We start from the raw sequence: 20966 nt of genomic DNA on the forward strand, positions 1-20966 counted from the left end.
ACAGTTCCAATGCCCACTCGACAATCCTGCCTGTTGCTTCTGGATTCTGCAGTATCCTCTTCAGCGGAAAGCGAGTGACAACTGTGATCTCGTGTGCCTGGAAGTAATGGCGCAGCTTTCTCGAGGCCATGAGAAGGCCGAAAAGCAATTTTTGCACACCAGAGTACCTCGACCTAGCCCCCTGGAGAAGGGAGCTGACAAAGTAAACTGGGCGCTGCACCATCTTCTTCTGCACCTCCTTGCACGTCTGCGCAGATTCATCTTTGTCGGGACCAGAGCTTGTCGGAGAAGCCCCCTGCTTGTCGCTGGATTCACTTGTCGCGGTCGCTGGCTCATCATCCGCCTCCCTCTCCGCTACTAACGCAGCACTAACCACTTGATTGGTTGCCGCTAGGTACAGCAGCAACTTCTCTTGTGGCTTAGGTGCGACAAGTATTGGAGTGGAGGACAGGTACCTCTTCAAGTCCTGCAGCGCATCCTCCGCTTCCGGAGTCCATTTCATTGGACCTGCCTTTTTCAATATTTTGAAAAACGGCAGGGCGCGCTCAGCAGACTTAGAGATAAACCTGCTGAGAGCAGCCACGCAACCGGCAAGCCTTCGCACATCCTTGACGCGCTTCGGTGCTTCAATCTGCTCGATGGCCTTGATCTTGTCGGGGTTGGCTTCAATTCCCCGCTGAGACACAAAGAACCCGAGAAGCTTGCCGGAAGGGACTCCAAACACGGACTTCTCGGGGTTGAGCTTGAGGTTGATCTTGCGCATATTTGCAAAAGTTTCTTCTAAATCTTGGATCAGGGTAGCCTTGTCCTTGCTCTTGACCACTATATCATCCATGTAGGCTTCCACATTTCTGTGTATCTGTGGCTCAAAAGCGACATGGACTACCCTTGCAAATGTTGAACCAGCATTCTTCAACCCAAAGGGCATCCGTACAAAACAGTATGTGCCGCAAGGGGTGATAAATGCGGTTTTTTCTTCATCCTCTTCTGCCATGAAGATCTGATGGTATCCTGAGTATGCATCAAGAAATGAAAGCAAATCACATCCAGCTATGGAGTCAACAATCTGGTCAATGCGCGGCAAGGGAAATGGATCTTTGGGACAAGCTTTATTAACATCAGTGAAGTCAATACAAAGTCTCCATTTCCCGTTAGCCTTGCGCACAACAACAGGATTGGCCAACCACGTGGGATGGAGCACTCCTCTGACAAGGCCTGCTGCTTCCAATTTCCTGATCTCTTCTGCAATGAACTCTTGGCGCTCCACTGCTTGCTTCCTGACTTTCTGCTTGACGGGCCGAGCATGAGGACAAACGGCTAGGTGGTGCTCAATTACTTTCCTGGGAACACCGGGGATATCAGACGGTTGCCATGCAAACACGTCGACATTCGCCCGCAGGAAAGCAATGAGCGCGCTTTCCTATTTGGGGTCAAGCGTGGCACTGATGGTGAAGGTACCACCAGTGCCGTCCTCCTTGGCGGACACCTTCTTAGTCTCAGGTGGAGCTGCCATTGCCTTCTTGCACTTGCCGGTGGAGCTCGATGGTGCGTCCTCGACGGTAGCGCAGCACTCCGAAGAGGTGCGCTTGCCGGAGTGGGCATCAGAGCTCTTGCCGGACTTTGTCTTCTTCTTCCCCCCGGGAGCTTCAGCGGCAAGTGTGTTGCGATCAGCTGCGGCTGCTGCTTCCCGGTAGATCTTGTCGGCGCAGATAAGGGCATCCTTCTTGTCGCCGGGGACAGAGATGACACTTATCGGGCCTGGCATCTTGAGCATGTTGTATGCATAGTGAGAGGCTGCCATAAACTTGGCGAGCGCTGGACGGCCAAGGATCCCATTGTAGGGCAATGGAAAATCGGCAACGTCAAATGTGACCCTCTCAGTTCTGAAATTCAGCTCGCTGCCAAATGTGACCGGCAGCGTGATCTTCCCCTTCGGCTTGCTCCTTCCCGGGTTGATTCCTTGGAATGTGCCGGTCTCTTCGAGCTCGCTGTCAGGGATCTGGAGTTTCTGAAGGACCGCGGAGGAGATCAGATTCAAGCCGGCCCCGCCGTCAACTAGCATCTTCGTGACCTTGAGGTTGCGGATAGTTGGTGAAACCAACATCGGCAAGCACCCGACCGCAGTTACGCGATCAGGGTGATCCTCAATGTCGAAGATGATAGGCGTGATGGACCATTTCAGAGGCTTGCGTGACTCTACGGATGGTTCCGCTGCATTAACCTCCCGCATCCACTGCTTGAGTTGGCGGTGCGAAGTATGCAGAGAAGTGCCACCATCAACGCACAGGACCTCTGTAGCTTTCTGAAATTCCTGCTCATCGGCCTCGTCATCATCCATGTCTTCGTCATCGTCGTCATCTTCATCCATGTCGCGGCCGCGGGGAGGCCTGTCTCCTTGCCGCTGCTTGGCCTTGCCGCGGCGTCCTCCTCGGCCGGGACGTTTCTTGCCGGATCCACCAGTTCCTTCCTGGGCCTTCTCCTTGTCGCGCCGCTCGTACTCAGCTTTCTGTTGCTCAACAAGCTGTTCGACTTTCTTGCAGTTCTGGAGATCGTGACCCTTGGTGCGGTGAATCTTACAATACCGCTTGCCGGAGCTGTCCTGCTTGTCGGCGGCCGCCACAGGCTGGGCCTCCTTGTCGGAGCCACCAGCTTTAGCTTCCTTGGCGCCACCTCCGTTGCCGGACTACTCGACAGCTAGCACTTCCTTGCCCTTTTTCCTTCTGTTGTTCCGCCGCCGGCCTTTCCTTGTCGGGGCGGCATCCTCACTGTCGGATCCTCCTGCTCCTGTACTCTCTCCGGGGAGCCTCCTCCCCTCTTCAGCGCGTGCACACTTGTCGGCCAGGGCGTAAAGCTCGCTGACGTCTCTGATCTTACACATCGCCATCTCCTCCCTCATCCTTCGGTTTCGCACGTTCTGATGGAACGCGCTGATGATCGCGGCGGGGTGGACGTCTGGGATGTTGTGTTGTACACGGCTGAATCTCTGAATGTACTTGCGCAGTGGCTCTCCTTCCTTCTGGGCGAGCAGATGAAGATCGCTCTCTTGGCCATGTGGCTTGTGGCCGCCTGTAAAGGCGCCGACAAACTGATGGCATAAATCTGCCCAAGAGGAGATGGAATTGTCCGGCAAGTGCATGAGCCAGGACCTGACGTTGGGCTTGAGTACCAGCGGGAAGTAGTTGGCAAGGATCTTGTCGTCCCGTCCCCCGGCAGCCTGCACCGCGATGGTGTAGATGCTGAGAAACTCCGACGGATGCGTCTTGCCGTCGTACTTCTCTGGTACGTCTGGTTTGAAATTCTTTGTGCTGGGCCACTGGACTTGCCGCAGCTCACGGGTGAACGCAGGACAACCTACCGCGTACGGCAGATCGCCTGGTTCCCCTGGCGCATGCATGTCAACAGAGGGCCCAGCGCGCTTGTCGGATTGACGTCGCGCTTCTCTTCGGCGCTCGATGCGGGTTCGAGCGTCTTCTTGTTGTCGTTCATGGAGAACTTGGCGCTGGTCGCGACGAGCTCGTGGGTCCGACGACGCGGTGGAGCCGCTGTCGGGGTGGACCCGGCGAGTCGGCGATTTTGGCCTTCGTAGTGGAGAGTGCATGGAAGTCGCACCTCCCCCGGTCTTGTTGCCATCGGCTCGCGTCCGGCTGTCCTGCCGCGGCAGCGAGGTGCTTGGTTGCCGCGCAGTGTCGCCGTTGGCGAAGCCGATGAGGCTCTGGATAGTGGCCCTCCATTCGTCGGTCTTGTCCGCCGTCGGAGGATAGTCTAGGAGCAGTTGAGCTCGCGCCAAGGCTTCTGCTGGAGTGGTGGGCGGCGGAGGTGAACGGTGCGAGGAGTGGGGCGTGCTCGGACTCCTAACCACGTTAGAAGGAGCAGTGCCCCGTCCAGGCGACCGTACTTCGCTCGAGCCAGCATGTTGACGTGCATGTTGGTCTTGAGCGCCACGAGAACCACCAGCTTGATCTTGGCCCAGCGGACGTATGGCGCTGCGAACGCCATGACGCTGCTGGTCCCGCGCCTCCTGAGAGGGGCGCGGTGCGCGCATGGACGCCGAGGTCTGTGCCGCCTTGTCCTTGGACTTGGCCGCACTGAGGGCTCCCTCGTCGACGCCCATTCTTCCGCCGGCGTCCACTCCACCACCCGTTTGCTCCGGAGGCGGTGAAAGCGACGCAGACGGAACAGCTGCCTCCGAATCCTTCTTCTTCGGTGGCATGTCGATGAAGACGATGAAGATTTAGCTCGCGTGCACGCCGGATCGGGTTCGCACAATCTCGACGCCCCCTACCTGGCGCGCCAAAGATGTCGGGGAAACTGATCCACCAACACCTATGGGGACCGGGCCCCTTTCGGTTCGGAGGGGGGCGGAGGCCGCACAAAGAGCGGATCGAGGCAGTACACGCGAGCAGTTTTACCCAGCTTCGGGCCGCACGGATGCGTAAAACCCTACTGCTGCTTGTTTGTGTGTATTGAATTCTTGCTCAGGAGCGATGGACGCTGCCAGACCGAGCGTGAGAGTGTTCCTGATGTTTCGAATGAGCCGAACCCCTTCTACGTTGCGCTTGGGCCTCCTTTTATACTTTCAAGGGGTCACCGACAGGTGGCAACGTAGACTAGAAGGGTAAAAATGGAAAAGGATGCGGTAGGTGCAGCTACCGCTACTGTGGACACAGTGCACCCTACCTAACTCTGACGGCAGGGGACAAGGTCATTGAATGCCCGTCTGAGTTGCCTAAACAGTGCAAAAAGTGACCGTTAGGAGCGCCACCGTTTGCCACGATGGCCTTCTCTTCATCTCCGCTTGCCACCGCGTACCCCTGGCTGCACAGGCTCCCGCCACGCGCCCCTGAGGAAGCCTCATGGCGACACGCGGGTGGGTGCGCTGGAGCGTGGGTACAGAGTGGCAGCGGGCCCCCGGCAAGTACCTTGTCGGGGTCGTCGTCTTGTCGAGTCCAGAAGCTTGTCGCTCACCGGACCTTGCCGGGACGTGCGGTGCGTCGCGGCAAGTTTCTTGAAGTGCCGTGGTTGGCCTTCCCGGCAAGCTCCTCTTGCCGGGGCCTTGTCTCTTCCCGGCAAGATCCTCTTGCCGGGGCCTTGTCTCTTCATCTTGAATACTTTGTTCTTGAATGGCTCCAAAGGAGCCCACAGAGGACTCTGGTGGTCGTCCGGCAAGCCTTGTCGCGCGGCGCTGCAACTGCCCGTGCACAAGTTCAGGATACTAGGGTACCCCTACTCTAGTACACCGACAATCACCTTCCCCCATATTTATCCATCGCTCCACTCTCCCGCAACCCGATGTACCCTCTACTTGAACATGGTGCTTTATGCTTCATATTATTATCCAATGATGTCTTGCCATCCTATGATGTCTGAGTAGATTTTCGTTGTCCTATCGGTGATTGATGAATTGCTATGATTGGTTTAATTTGCTTGTGGTTATGTTGCTGACCTATTGTGCCCTCTGTGTCGTGCAAGCTTGAGGGATTCCCGCTATAGGGTGTTGCAGTATGTTCATGATTCGCTTAAAGTGGGTTGCTTGAGTGACAGAAGCATAAACCCGAGTAAGGGGGTTGTGGCGTATGGGATAAAGGGACTTGATGATTTAATGCTATGGTTGGGTTTTACCTTAATGATCTTTAGTAGTTGCGGATGCTTGCTAGAGTTCCAATCATAAGTGCATATGATCCAAGAATAGAAAGTATGTTAGCTTATGCCTCTCCCACATAAAACTTGCTATCGGTCTAGTAAAGTAGTCAATTGCTGAGGGACAATTTCACAACTCCTACCACCACTTTTCCACACTCGCTATATTTACTTTATTGCTTCTTTATCTAAACATCCCCTAGCTTTTATTTACATGCTCTTTATTATCTTGCAAACCTATCCAACAACACCTACAAAGTACTTCTAGTTTCATACTTGTTCTAGGTAAAGCAAACACTAAGCGTGCGTAGAGTCGTATCGGTGGCAGATAAGACTTGAGAGAATATTTGTTCTACCTTTAGCTCCTCGTTGGGTTTGACACTGTTACTTATCGAAAGAGGCTACAATTATCCCCTACACTTGTGGGTTATCAGAACACCATCGGCGCTGGGAGGTCGAGTTAAGATGCGATGAGTGTACAACCTCTTTGATGGCGCCGAGTAGGAGTCGGAGAGGATGCTGCTGTTTCGATGGAGCAGGTTAAGGCGGCACTGTGGGGATGGAGCAGCCACAATAGACGAGGCGATCGTTGGAGTACCTCCTTGGAGGTGGAGGACGGGCCGGTAGATTTGGCGGGACGAGGAGATGGACGACGGATCCTCATCCGTGGAGGTGGATGAGGGATGTCGAGTTGTTGCGGTGGACGGCGACATCGGGGAAGAGGCTCTGGCTGGGAAGCGGTGAGGTGGCGGATGGAGGAGGGTGGGGTTTTGCCGCTGGAGCGGAGATGTTATGGCGGCCTGGGATTTCGAATGGCGAAAAGGAGGCGATGAGAGGGGGTGAAACATGACTTAGGGTCGCACTTGTCCAAAATGTAGGGTGTGTTACAAAAGTACCCCCACCGATTTGAACTAGCGGCCCTTTCAGCTCAGGGTTAGAAGGGGGATTTCGTGTGTCGGGATTTGGCAGCTGGAGGGAGTCTTCACGCGCGTTGTAATTTTGGGATAACAAGGCGCGGGTTGTGAAGGCGCCAGTTTTGGGAGCACGAATTTGGAATTTTCGGGATATAACAAGGCACGGGTTGAATTTTACTGACAAGCCTAACATGTAATATTGTACTTGTACGTACCAAATCAATTCGCACTTCTCTCAACCAAAAATAAATAAAAAAATAAAACTATTCACACCACACAAAGAGAGAGTCTTGCCCCGTTTTACTATACAAATGCTATTCAAAGCTACTCCCTCCTTCCATCTATATAGGGCCTAATGCGTTTTTCGATGCTAACTTTGACCAAATATTACAGCAATAATATATGACATGCAACTTACGAAAAGCACACTATTATATTCGTGTGTGAAAGGAGCTTTCAATGATATAATTTTCACATTGTGCATGTCATGTATTATTAATATTGTCAATAGTCAAAGGCGGTCTTCAAAAACGCATTACGCCCTATATAGATGGAAGGACGGAGTATGAATCCATGTTATGTCCAATTAAATTTTTTCGATGGCTGTATAATGCATGTAACCTACTCATACCAACATTTTAGTGCCTTCCAAATGTCTATACTACCTCTGCAATTCAAACTGAATTTAAATTCGTTTTTGTATTTCAATAAGAATCTACAATCATGATTGTTGCCAACTTCAACCATCATTCATGTATTACCTTAATAACACACCACATGATAACTGTAGAGATAGATATGAACTATCTGTACTATATGAACTCAAATTATATTTTTTGAATACACTTGATGTTGATTCCAAATAATAGTACATTCGATATACTAACTATATATTCATAATCTAAACCATGTTCCATACGTACACCGTGTTTATCACACAAAGTGTAGTGCCCCGTCCCCTACATTATGACGAGTATTTAGCCCTGAGCTGCAAAAGCCACACATTAGCCCAAATTATAATCAATATTCTATATATTATATGTAGTACTAGCAAGATGCCCATCCATTCCACAAAACATCAACATGATCAAGGGGAGGCCTAATTTGCAAATATGGAGAGGGGTGTGGGTATCTTTTTTCAAAGTTGCAATAGTTTCCTTCCTATCCGTCAGATATAAATCGGACGGCCTATATTGCAGGATGGTAGGCACACCATCATTAATAACTCTTTTTTATAAGACTAGAGATAAAATATATTATATGTAGTATAACATGTTCATAATCACACCATGTGTATCGCTGTTATATATATTCACACATGTGTCGGTTTAAAACACTATGATAAAATCTTCAAATATCGGAATTCACTTTTTATAATGAATTATGTTGTCTATTCGTCTTTTACACCCACACAATCCTCTTATCTTTGTAGCTAGCGCTAACTTTCTCTCGTGCATGCACACGCCCGCATTCCTCTCGCCCTCCCTCAGCATTCTCTAGCTCCATCGCGCAAATTCGTCTTTTCACTTTAGGTCGTTCACCCATGGTGTGTGTAGGCCCCCCCTCTCCTTCTTTACGGCACACATCGATCGATATGCCTCTCTAGCCAGGTGTTCCTAGCACAAACGCAAGCTTCCCCTCTTCTCTTATCATCGTCCATGCCTCACTCCCACCACTCTTTTCATCGATCTCGTACTCGCACACTCCTTCCCCCTTGATATATTATGCCTCTTGCACCACCTCCTAGATGCATCCCCCTTTCTCTATCCTTCTCCCCATGCCTTATTTGCTTCTAACACATACATGCATGTATACCGATCGATCTCCCAACATATACCTAGGTCGACTTTAACTATCCCCCCCCACCCATCGATCGATGTACTTCACAAGTTATGTCTCTCCTTTCTATGAAAAAGGATGATTAATCATCGTATGTAGTTACGTCTGCTTACCACAGCCATATTGTCCCCCCTCATCATTCGTGCATGCCTCCTGACCCGTCTCTCACACACACGTGCACAGACAGGCATCCATCCCCTGTCTTATTGGTTTTGCAGGCGTGCCCTCCGTTTGTCTAGCAAGCCTCTCCCACCATTTGTTAGAAGCAACTCCACTACCACCCCCTCCAACACTCTAGCTCTGTCTCTCTCCCAACCTTATTCCTCTCCTACACATATGCATGTATGCCGATCGATCTCCCTTAATACATGAGCTAGATCAATCTCCCTTAATACATGAGGTAGGCATCTCTCCTCCTCCACACATATACCAGCCATTGTACCTCTATAGTTAACTAGGCCTCCCCCCACAACACACTGATAGTCGAGCGCTGTAGGTAGGTATCCATGCCATAGAGACAAACTGCACATGTCCCCTCTCATGTTCTAGTAGGCCAGCCACTCTATATATTTGACGTGGGCACACACAAATTCGATGACACTCTTTATCGATCACGCACGCACGCACACACACACACACACACACACACATCATCCCTATCTTTGATTCTATGGATACCTAAAGCGGATGATAGCTCCACTCTCTTCTTGTGGATCACCCCCACTATATATATGATATATCCAGGACTCTATTTCACACACATTATATATGTTACATTTTTTGATTGACCCCCCCTAAAAAAACACTCACAAACCCACACACTATATCTCTCTACGTTTGTATCTCTCTCACACAACCCCACATAGGTAGTGTACATACACAAGAAGAGAATAGGTGCATGTACTCACGCTTCATGCCCATCCACACCCGCACGGGTACACGGTGGAGCTCATTTCTGTACGAAATGGAAGCCCACGTGCTAATTTGAACGCGTGTAGCGGTTGTTTACCTACGGAGGTCGTGTACCACGTGTGCACGAAACAAAATTTGACTTTATGCTTTGGCGTGTTATTTTTAAATAAAGTTATATCGCTCAACACACCTAGAATATAAAACGATTTTTATGGATAAAAAGGTAGTCCGCTCCACTATATACAATGGAGCCTGCCTGCCTGGGTTTGTCTCTCTTCAGAGTATCTCACACAAGGCTGCGGTAGCCTCTCTCTCTCTCTCTCTCACACACACACACCATTGGTCACTGTTCCGGCCGCATCCTGTCCGCCGGTGAAAAGGGAGGATGTGCATCGTTTCTCCGTTCGACGGCACCGAGGCAGCACGTCCCGATCTGCAGTACACACCGTTCTCTCTGACCAAGCTCCAGCGCGGTAGAGCCTAAGCCACGTGCTCGCTGCCGCAGTATGGGCAGATTCCGCCCGCCGGCGCACACCTAGTTACATCTCGACGACCTCCAGGTATCCCCTCCGGCCTTGCTCCACTGCCCGTCTTCCCACGTCGCTGCATGTGGAAAATCGTGCATGTGGATCTTCCATAGTTCTTTGCCCAAAACGTAGCTCGTCCGACGTACTTTCCATATTGCAATCTCATCCTCACACCGTTTTAGACAAACACAACCGTGTTGTTATCTTCCCTTAGGCCAAGGAATATGCTTCTTTTTTTTCATCGCATGTATCATCAACTGTTATTAGCCAGTAATTGTTTCCTTTCTACCTCTTTTTTGCAAACAGGGCTATCCATTTCACCTCGTTGCTATTGCGACCTTTTGGTGAACTGCACAAATCACTTTTTTTCTTAAGAGTGTTTTGTGCAGTTGTACTAAAATGTCACACGGGCAATGTGTCTACATTTCAATGTGACTGCATAAAGGGAGATTGGTTTTGCTCTATCCTCCTCATCCAACTATGAGCCTAATCTTCTCCAACCAGTTAGTCTTAAGAGAGACTGCAAAGGTGACCGGCTTCTATTTGTGTGTTTATTGTTTCATCAGCAGTCCTCTATTATTGTAATCACACTTAATATCTTTGGAACAGGGACGCTCAACTCTATTTTAGTGGAACTACACAAAATGATCAAAATGTTGCATGCTCCAGACAGCTACTTTTTTTTCCCAACATGCCTTGTTGATTTAGACAGAGCTGGGGGACGTTGCTTCAAATGAAAGTATGGATCCATTTTAATTTAACACTTTCTCACAACTTTGTCTTCAGTTGTGATGTAAATATTAGCTCTAATCTCCAGTATTATTTTTTTATTGTTTCCGAAAGAGCATCGATGGCAAGACACACGAAACAAAAGCTGAAAGCTTAGAGCATTGTATAATTTCATGTCGCTGGAAAATTATTTGCGTAGTACGTCAATTATGTAAACAAATGCTGGAAGCTTGATAGCATTGCCAGAAGCCTCTTCAGCATCCGGGTCCATGTGCCATGCACAAAGTTATACTCCTTCATTCCTAAATATTTGTCTTTTTACAAATTTCAAATGGACATATTTTAGAGTGTAGATTCACTCATTTTTCTTCGTATGTAGTCACTTGTGCTCTGGAGTATATTTAAGAACCGAGGGAGTAGTGCACAACCGCATGGGAGACTCAGCCCGGACGTTGCAGCGCATTAATAGTGAGTAATGAACAGTCAAATCATAAGCCCCACCTTTCCCACTGTAAGTTGCTCGGAAGAAGCAACCATCAATACACTCTTCATTGAATCCGCTCATACTACTCCATCCATCACTGTTGTAGAGCGCGCTTCAAAAAAATCTCTGGGACCAAGGCGACTAGCGATCGGCCTGAAAAATAGCATTGGTACTTATTGCATGGAGTCAATTACTAGAGGAAATAATGCATACACACATGAATTCAGTGCTTTCACCCTGGGTACACACATGCATGCATTGACTCCACTCCGTAGTACATCGAGAGAAAATTGTGGACTTGATTGCGGTTACCACACCCTAATTAATTATGCATTAAACCAAACGCGTCTAAAGTCTCTCTGGTGGTGGAAATGCATTGAGAGAAATGCATCATAATGAAGCGCACCCTGTAAACTGTGACGGAGGGAGGAGTAGTATGAAGGTGCAAAACCAAGTATGCGTATGGCCACTCGGTCAACGCACCTCCTCTTGGCATATCACTGACACCGGAGTGTGAGCAAAATGATCTTAATTGACGGCCAAATGGCCAGCCTGCCGTTCCTTGAGAGAGACGAGGAGCGAGAACACACAGACGGGCTCACACGGAGGCCAAGATATATTCGAGCATGTTTGATCGATATCATCATTACATGTTCGATGTTTTTTAATACTATATTATCGGGCTTCCGGTTTCTGCCCTTCCCCCGAATAAATGTGTACTTTATCAGAGATTAAAAAAATAAGAGTACAGACGCTCCACCATGCAGTTCTAGTAGTAGTACTACTCATACTACTATACCTTCCGCTTGCCTCTTCGCCTCTTCGTGAAGTCGAACAATGATGGTACTCTGCAAGTTGGGTACTACAGTGTATGCCTCTGGCAATCTGACACCGAATGAACTGATGCATGTCCACCGCCTAGGCGAGGGTACGTTGCATTAGTCAAATGGCGTAAGCGAGCTTTACCTTGTCCTGCAAGCTTCTCCTTGTTCTGCGAGTTGATGGGACACACAAAAAAATAGTGCTAGTCCATACTCCCTCCTTTCCGGTTAATATGGCTTAATCTTTTTTGCGGGTAACTGAGAGAGCTTTATTCATATATAAGCATTCTTAGGATGATCAGCCAAAACACTGGTCACTAGTAAGCGAGGTACCCCGCAAAAAAGAAGTAGGAAGCGAGGTGTTTCATCAAGCCAGCTCTCGGCCACATTCAAAGTGCAGCAAACACAGTTCGCGCAAAGATGTGTCCCAAGGTTTGCTGACCTGTTTACATGTTGAGTAACAAAAAAGAGGAAATATTACCGAGCGCTCCTATTTGTAAAAGGATACGAGCCAGAATTAAGCGAGAATTGTGGCGAGTGTTCCATGAAATCAACTTCCATTATCACATGCGAGAACCCTCGAAGAGAACCAAATCTGTTGAAGATTGCTTTATCACATTTTTAAAATTTAATAATAGTGCAAACGCTCCTCCATCCGGTTCCTAGTAGTATAGTACATACCTCTATAGACTATAGTAGTAGTACTAGTACTAGTAAACTTTGCACTTGGTTGTTCGCCTCTTCGGGAAGTCGAACAATAATAGTACTAGTATAGTATATGCTTCTGGCAATCTGACACCGAATTAACTGTTGCACGTCCACTGCCTGAGAGAGGGAGAGCTTGCATTAGTCAAAAGTTTCTCCTTGTCCTGCGAGCCACGGCGTGAAAGCTTCTCCTGTCCTGCAAGCTTCTCCTCGTTCGGCAAGCTGACGGGACACAATAAAGTAATGCTAGTCCATACTGCCTCCTCTCCGGTTAATATGGCTTAATTTCAAACGAGAGAAATACACTATCTGTCAGTTTATATTTGTAAAAATACGGTCAGCGGACTTCATAATACGCTCATTGCGCTCAATATATACATTTTCCAGTGTTTATACGGTCACTAGCTCACCCTGGCTGAGTATGTGTGTGCATGCATGCGTAGGTTGAGCACTTGAGCGTGACCGTGTGTGTTCCATCGTGTGCTCGGACATGCATGCATTAGGGCGTCGCTCGCATTTTTGCGTCCATGTGTACGTGTGACTGTTGCATGCATGCACGAGGTTGTAGTCCCTTACATGCAGATGTTCATAAGTCAATGCTTGGTCAAAATGTTGCATGCAAGGTTTAATCTTTCGTTGTTCACGCATGCATTCTCGATATTAATACGTTGGTAAAGACAATTGTTTTGAGGAAAACGAGCCCATGAATTGAGTAAAAAGGGGACCAATAAGCCAGGACGGAGGGAGTACCAGTAGTGAACCGGAAGGAGGGAGTAGGGACTAGTAGTATAGTACTACTACGTAACAACGTGCAGTAACAAAATTCCTCTATGCGTATCCTGTCTACGTGTCATGCAAGAAAATAGAGATAAGTTCAAGTGAGACTCAGGAACAGTCATACACGTAGGGGGTACATGTAGGGGCCACTAAGGAGCAGTCAAATCACAAATAAGTTAGTCGGAAGAAGCAACCATCATTTCACTCTTCAATGACACGTATGCAATATAAAATGGTTGATATGGAGAGAAAAAGAAAACCACTACATATACACTAGCAGGAGCCTAAGCTACAAGCCTGCTTGCTTGGGTTGCTCTCTTCACAAGCATAGAACGACGGTGGCCACACCGCTGGTCACATATCCGGCTTGATCCCGCAGCTGGGGGAAGGGAACAATATTCTACGTAGGCGCGATCGACATCGGCAAGGGAGAAAACCCACAGACGGTGCGTCCCAATCAGGGGTCACCGCGGTATGGGCTGATGCCGCATCCCAACCGCCCTTCTAGCTTGTGACACCCCCGATTCAATCATACACTAATCATGCACGCAAATGTGTATGATCAAGATCAGGGACTCACGGGAAGATATCACAACACAACTCTAAAAATAAAATAAGTCATACACGCATCATATTACAAGCCAGGGGCCTCGAGGGCTCGAATACAAGTGCTCGACACAAACGAGTCAGCAGAAGCAACAACATCTGAGTACAGATATAAGTTAAACAAGTTGCCATATGATGGCCAGCACAAACTGGGATACAGATCGAAAGAGGCGTAGGCCTCCTGCCTGGGATCTTCCGAAACTACTCCTGGTCGTCGTTAGCGGCCTGCACGTAGTAGTAGGCACCTCCAGTGTAGTAGGAGTCGTCGTCGATGGTGGTGTCTGGCTCCTGGGCTCCAGCATCTGGTTGCGACAACTAGGAAGAAAGGAAAGGGGGGAAAAGGGGGAGAAAGAAACCGTGAGTACTCATCCAAAGTACTCGCAAGCAAGGATCTACACTACATATGCAAGTGTATATGTGTAAAGAGGCAATATCGGTGGACTGAACTGCAGAATGCCAGAATAAGAGGGGGATAGCTAGTTCTATCGAAGACTACGCTTCTGTCAGCCTCCGTCTTGCACCATGTATAAGAGAGTAGATTGAAGTCCTCCAAGTAGCATCACATAGCATAATCCTACTCGGTGATCCTCCCCTCGTCGCCCTGTGGGAAATCCATCACCTGGTTGTCTCTGGAACTTGTCTGGGTGTGTTTTATTAAGTATTCGGTTCTAGTTGTCATAAGGTCACGGTACAACTCCGGGTCGTCCTTTTACCGAGGGACACGGCTATTCGAATAGATAAACTTCCCTGCAGGGGTGCACCACATAACCCAACACGCTCGATCCCATTTGGTCAGACACACTTTCTTGGGTCATGCCCGGCCTCGAAAGATCAACACGTCACAGCCCCACCTAGGCACAACAAAGAGGTCAGCACACCGGTCTAAATCCTATGGCACAGGGGTCTGGGCCCATCGCCCATTGCACACCTACACGTTGCGAGGGCGGCCGGAAGCAGACCTAGCCTCCCTAATACAAGAGCAGGCGTTCCAGTCCAATCCGGTGCGCGCCACTCAGTCGCTGATGTCACGAAGGCTTCGGCTGATACCACGACGTCCAGTGCCCATAACTGTTCCCGCGTAGTTGGTTAGTGTCTATAGGCCAGTGGCCAGACTCAGATCAAATACCAAGATCTCGTTAAGTGTGTTATTATGAAGTAATCGTGAACGCCGACCAGGGCCAGGCCCACCTCTCTCCTAGGTGGTCTCCACCTGCCTTGTCGCTCCGTCACAAAGTAACAGTTGGGGGCCGTCGGGAACCTAGGCCCACCTCTACCGGGATGGAGCCACCTGTCCCTTCAGCCCCTACATCGGAATCACTTGCGGGTACTCAACGAGCTGACCCGACTTTAGTCACCATCTGTATAGTATATGTATGTATAGTATATACCCGTGATCACCTCCCGAGTGATCACGGCCCGATAGTATAGCATGGCAGACTGATAGGAATGTAGGGCCACTAATGGTAAACTAGCATCCTATACTAAGCATTTAGGATTGTAGGTTAGGTATGAAAAGATGTAGCAACAATGACATGCTATGCAACAGAATAGGATTAATCAAAACAGTAACATGCTACACTACTCTAATGGAAGCAGTAGAGGGTAGAATAGGCGATATCTGGTGATCAAAGGGGGGCTTGCCTGGTTGCTCTGGCAAGAAGGAGGGGTCATCAACTCCGTAGTCGAACTGGGGGCGCCGGTAGTCTTGAGTTCTACCGGAAAGAAGTAATGGAGGGGGAACATAATAAATAACAGAGCAATCAAAGCATCACAAAGTGTAACATAGCAATACGCGGTGCTAGAGGTGACCTAACGCAGTAGTAGGTGATACCGACGAAGGAGGAAACATCCGGGAAAGTATCCCCAGTGTTTCACGTTTCCGGACAGATTAACCGGAGGTGAAATGTTGCTAGTTCGCGATGCTAGGGATGTGTGGCGGATGAACGGGCTGCTTATTTGGATTCGTCTCGTTGTTCTGAGCAACTTTCATGTATAAAGTATTTTCATTCGAGCTACGGTTTATTTTATATGATTATTCGAACTTTAAAAGATTTTCTGAATTTTTAGGATTTTTATTTTTAATTCGAAATTAAAACAGCAAAATACTTTTGTCACCTAGTGTTACTCCAGCCTATGAGTATTAAAGTGGGCCCATGCGGTTGGGTTGACCCAGTCAAAGGTTGAATAGTCAAAGAGTGAATAGTGTAAGCGGGTTCCACGTGTCATTGACTATGGTCATTTAGGCTTTAATTAAATTATATTAGCTAATAGTGGGGTCTACTGTCATTGGCTAGTAGTTAAACTAACTAGTGATTAGCCCCCCAAGATAATTTGCAAGGGCCGACCAGTGGTGGCTGTGCACGCACAAAGCACAAAGCTTGTGCTCGGCCATGGCCTCAGCCAAGGCCATTAGTAGCAGCAGCCAGCGGCTTGGAGCATCAGCTAGCAGCGGCAACAGGAGGAAGCAGCATCATCTAGGAGCAGCAGCGACGACAAGCACCAACGAAGGAAGCAGAGTAGCAACAGCAAGGTAGCAACAGCTAGCGGAAGTAGCACAAGAGCAGCAGGTACAGGCAGCGGGCGGACGCGCGAGCGTGGGCAGGCGCAGGGGCGCGTCCAGGAGCAGATGGGTGAGGCCACGTGTAGGCAGGTTCACGCGGAGGCGTGGCCGGGCACAACCGGTCGCTTCTAGAGGCCAGCGAGCGAGGGAACGGGCATGCCTATGCGAGCATAAGTAGGTAGAAGGCAGCAGCAACACGCACCAGCAATAGAGGAGCGGCATCGCACATGTATGCGGACACTGAACTTTTGCCATGGTGGACACAGCTCATGGGACGGCCAAAAACGGAACGGATCGAACTGGAGAAGAGGGGGAATCGGACGAGGAGCTCACCGCGGAGGCACACGGAGGCCCGTTGGTGGCTTAGGAGCTGCGGAGGCGACGGATCGATCAAGAGCAGTGGCGACGACCGAGGAAGAAGATGGCGTTGATCCGGTCGATGTAGTGGCCTCCCGGCCTCAATCTGGCGCGTAGTCGACGCGGCGGACAGGGAAGGCACTGCTGGAAAGGTCCCAGCCCGTGGGGACGACAGGGAGCATGCGGACGAGGAGAACCATGGTGTCGATGTCTCGGCAGTGCATGAGGAAGAACGAGGCAGCGAGCGGGAGGAGAAGTGGCGAGGCTAGAGTTCTCCAGGGGAGGTTTGGGTGGCCTTATCCATCCATGCGACCGAGGGATCGCCGACGCGTGCACATCGCCGGCTATGGCGCCGGTGGATGAGCGCCACACCCCGTGAACAGGAGGGAGGAGAGGCTCGGCTGGGCTGGGTCATTTTGCCTAATGGGCCACAGTGCCCAGTAGATTAAGTTTCCCTTTTTTTGGTTTCCATTTATTTCCCTTTTTCATTTATGTATTCTTTTCTATTTTAATTTTTTCCCAAATCGTTTTAGTTTTGTAAAATATTCAATTAGCCCCTAAAATAGTAACATTAATTATACCACTGCCACAATAACTTTGGCACCTAGCTAAAATAGATTAGTATTTTATAAAATATAATAGGGGTATATTTAATTGTTTTTGCTACTGTGTTCATCACTTTAGGGTATTTTATTGTTTTATAAAGATGTTGTTTCTCCACCAATATTATCCATGATTTATTTGTTACATTAAGAAAATTTTAGTTTTGACTTTTGAAAACTTTAATTGTTTGACTTGATTTTGAATTTGAATTTTGAATCGGTTTTTGAACTAACCCAAGATTAACTACAGTGACAGAGGTGACGTGGCATCATTAACAGGGATTACCGTAGCCTACTTATCCGGGCGTCACAATTCTCCTCCACTACAAGAAATCTCGTCCCGAGATTTAAGAGGTAGTGAAAGGGGGAAAGGTTTTGGTTACGAATCTAGCGGGTCTTCTCATCCTGGCATGCTCTTTGCGGAGAAGTTGACCCCGGTCGTTGATGTCTTTATTTCTCTACTTCAGGTCATCTTGACAAAGTCGCATCCTTTCTTCAGGGTCTGTCTCGTACTTTCAAATAGGTAAGGGGCGGTTCGACAATGATAGAATGCTATAAGGGTTAACCATCAGGGGTTACCCATGAATGAACACAGGGGTATCTCTCGAGTTGGTCAAGTGAAACACACCGAGAGCCAAGCAAGAAGGTATAGTAAGAAGTATCAAGCGGATAGGCAATCGTTCGATTCCCAATTAGAAGGTGAAAGGGTTTTAGGGGACGAGAATAAGTATTGCGTCTGATACCAGAATAGATCACTAGGAAGGTGACCTGTCAATTACATACGTAGCCAGGCTCAAGGAATAACTTTGGTAATAGGGTGTACAGGAGAGTCAGGTTTCGATCCTGTGGAACTGTGGGTTATGGGCCCACCATGTGGGTTAAAATAAGGAAGGGCATTGACATCTGGCACGGTCATGATAGTAAGGCATGTCAGAGAATAACCGGTCAGTTATGTTGACTGCATCGTTGGTACCAAGGGCGAGGGACGAAGAGAACCATTTTCCTGCTCGTTGAATGAGGTGGACCAATAGGCCAAGTTCTCGTCCATCGGTGGTTACCGGAATGCTATCGACAAATGCAACAGGGTCTTACTGACATAGTTGTACACCAAGGTGTTTACAAAAGCAGAAGAACATTACTACTTAGATCATATGGATCACAAGGAAGGTTAAACAAATTAATGGAAAGGAAAATGTGTTTAAACACATATTTCAGGTGTATATCCTTCCCAAGGACAAGTAGAGCATGATATCCATGACAGGATATAATGTAGAAAAACCTTTAGGTAAGGGTAGAGAAATTTTATGACATTACCCATGCAATGGTGTTCGAATAATTGAGCAAGAAACATTTAGCATTGGGCTTCAAATGTTCTTGTTGAAAATCGGAGTACCATAGACATGCTTCGAGATAGCATTGACATGGTCCTCAGGTGAAGATCAAACTTTGGAAACACAAAGGATTCATCGAAAACAACTTATAGGATAAGTCTTACCATTTCCTCATGGAAGAATGGATAGGCTTGCTGAAAAGGATTCTATAACAATAAGGCCTCGGTCCAGGTGTGCTAGGCATGACATCACCTTACCGGATCATATAAAGACCAATGTTATAACTCTTGGAAATATGTCCCAACCATCATATCTGACAGAGATTCAGATCTGATTGGTGTCAAAATCCTCAGACTCGGGATGCCTGAGAAGAAAAGGTACAACACAAATTGACAAGATAACATTGTAAAAATTCTCGGGAAATGAACTATGGAAGGGAGTTCCGAAACAAGAGTTCATCAGTAAACCAAGGAGAGGAGGAGGAGGTGGCTGATGGGCTCAGCGACAATTCATTGAGAATTACAAACGGATGGATTTCCGCAATAATGTGAACAAGAATATGACACTTGTCAATTCAAATGATTTAATGTTGTATGCTCGAGGGAAAACATACACCATCAATCATTAGTTGAAAGGTGTGCCCGATATATGGCCTTAGGCAACAAGATCAACGTTAGAATGATGATTCAATAACCAACAGTCTAAGAATGAACTGTCGATTGTTAACTTCGAAGCAATAGGGTTGCTAGAAGTACATAACTCAAGTAACATCGTTAGCATATTGGTATCCCGGTGAAAAACAACACGGGGACCAAGGAAGAATGGTGATGGTGAGAAGTATCATCATACCGAGGATTGCTAAGAGGTGGAGCAATCCCCACAACATTCTCGACATAAAAGACAGTAATACTTCAAGGCAGAACACAACACTAGCTGGAGAGCAAGTTGTACTCATAATGTGGAAAAGTTCGCGATGAAAGGAAGTCAAGGGTGTTGTCGATGATAATAAAAATCATCGAGGGCAAGGAGGGTATTTCTCATCATTTACACAGTTGACATCTCGGAAGAAGTCAAAGTGTTGAAGGTGATCCTACACATTTGCCGGGAGGTTTCAATAGGATGCAATCAAACAACAACGACAACAAGCAAGGAAATGACAAACTGGCAAGTTATAGGATCAATATATAAGACGCAAGCTCGGAACCAAAGTTGCCTTTCAATACAAGCAACATGATGTTGAAAGATCGACGAAAGTCGTGCTCACACACTGAAGAATTTGTGCACCAGAGAAGGATGAGGTAGCACAGTCAAAGATAGCAAGACCATGATGCAGCCAATAGTCTAGGAATGACCAGATTGAGTTCAGAGTTTCCTAGTAAAAATACTAGGGGTATTTGATTGGTAGTGCGGAATAATTTCACTAGTCGGTGTCCTCGGTTGACAACAACCCAGAATCTGTAGAGTGATTACGACAAGGAAAGACATTACTTCAACAAAGTTAGTAAGATGTGGTGCAATGGCAAGACATCTCCGAGATGCCAGGGGGTAATACTTGAAGGTAGAACATTGTAGAAGTAGAACCAGGTCATTGACCTATGACAGTAGATACTTCAACCTTGCCAAAAATAGACGAGGTACTGGAATGGATTCCCATCAGATATATCAGATCAGGACAGAATGGTCGGAACCATAACTGTAAGGAATCAATTTCAAGAATACTGAAAGAATCATACAGCTGGATAATCATTTTGCAAGAAGCTTCTGAGACGGTCTACATCATTTTCATGGGCATGAACACAAAGTTCAAGGTCAACTCCCACTTCTTTAATGCATATCATTTCATTCACCTCTCACTTTGATATAACTGTAATGTTAGAATTTTTATCTGGTAGAACACCGGAAGAGTATGACTTGTGAAAACTTTCGGGTTCTCATGCACTAGGGGAAGGCATAGGTTTAACCCATCGGGCATCCTAGTAACATATACCACAAGTTTCAAAAGTAAATACACAAGCTCGAAAGTAGAGCATGGTTGGCCAAGTAGAGGATACAATTTACCAAAGGCAATATATACCCGTGGAAAGGCCCATAAGGTTATTGAATATGAAGGACGATGTCGGATGAAATCCAACTATGGATCAGGCGATCCACAACGGAGCTGATGA

This window comes from Triticum aestivum, chromosome 4B (genome assembly GCF_018294505.1).
Source record: "Triticum aestivum cultivar Chinese Spring chromosome 4B, IWGSC CS RefSeq v2.1, whole genome shotgun sequence".
NCBI lineage: Eukaryota > Viridiplantae > Streptophyta > Magnoliopsida > Poales > Poaceae > Triticum > Triticum aestivum.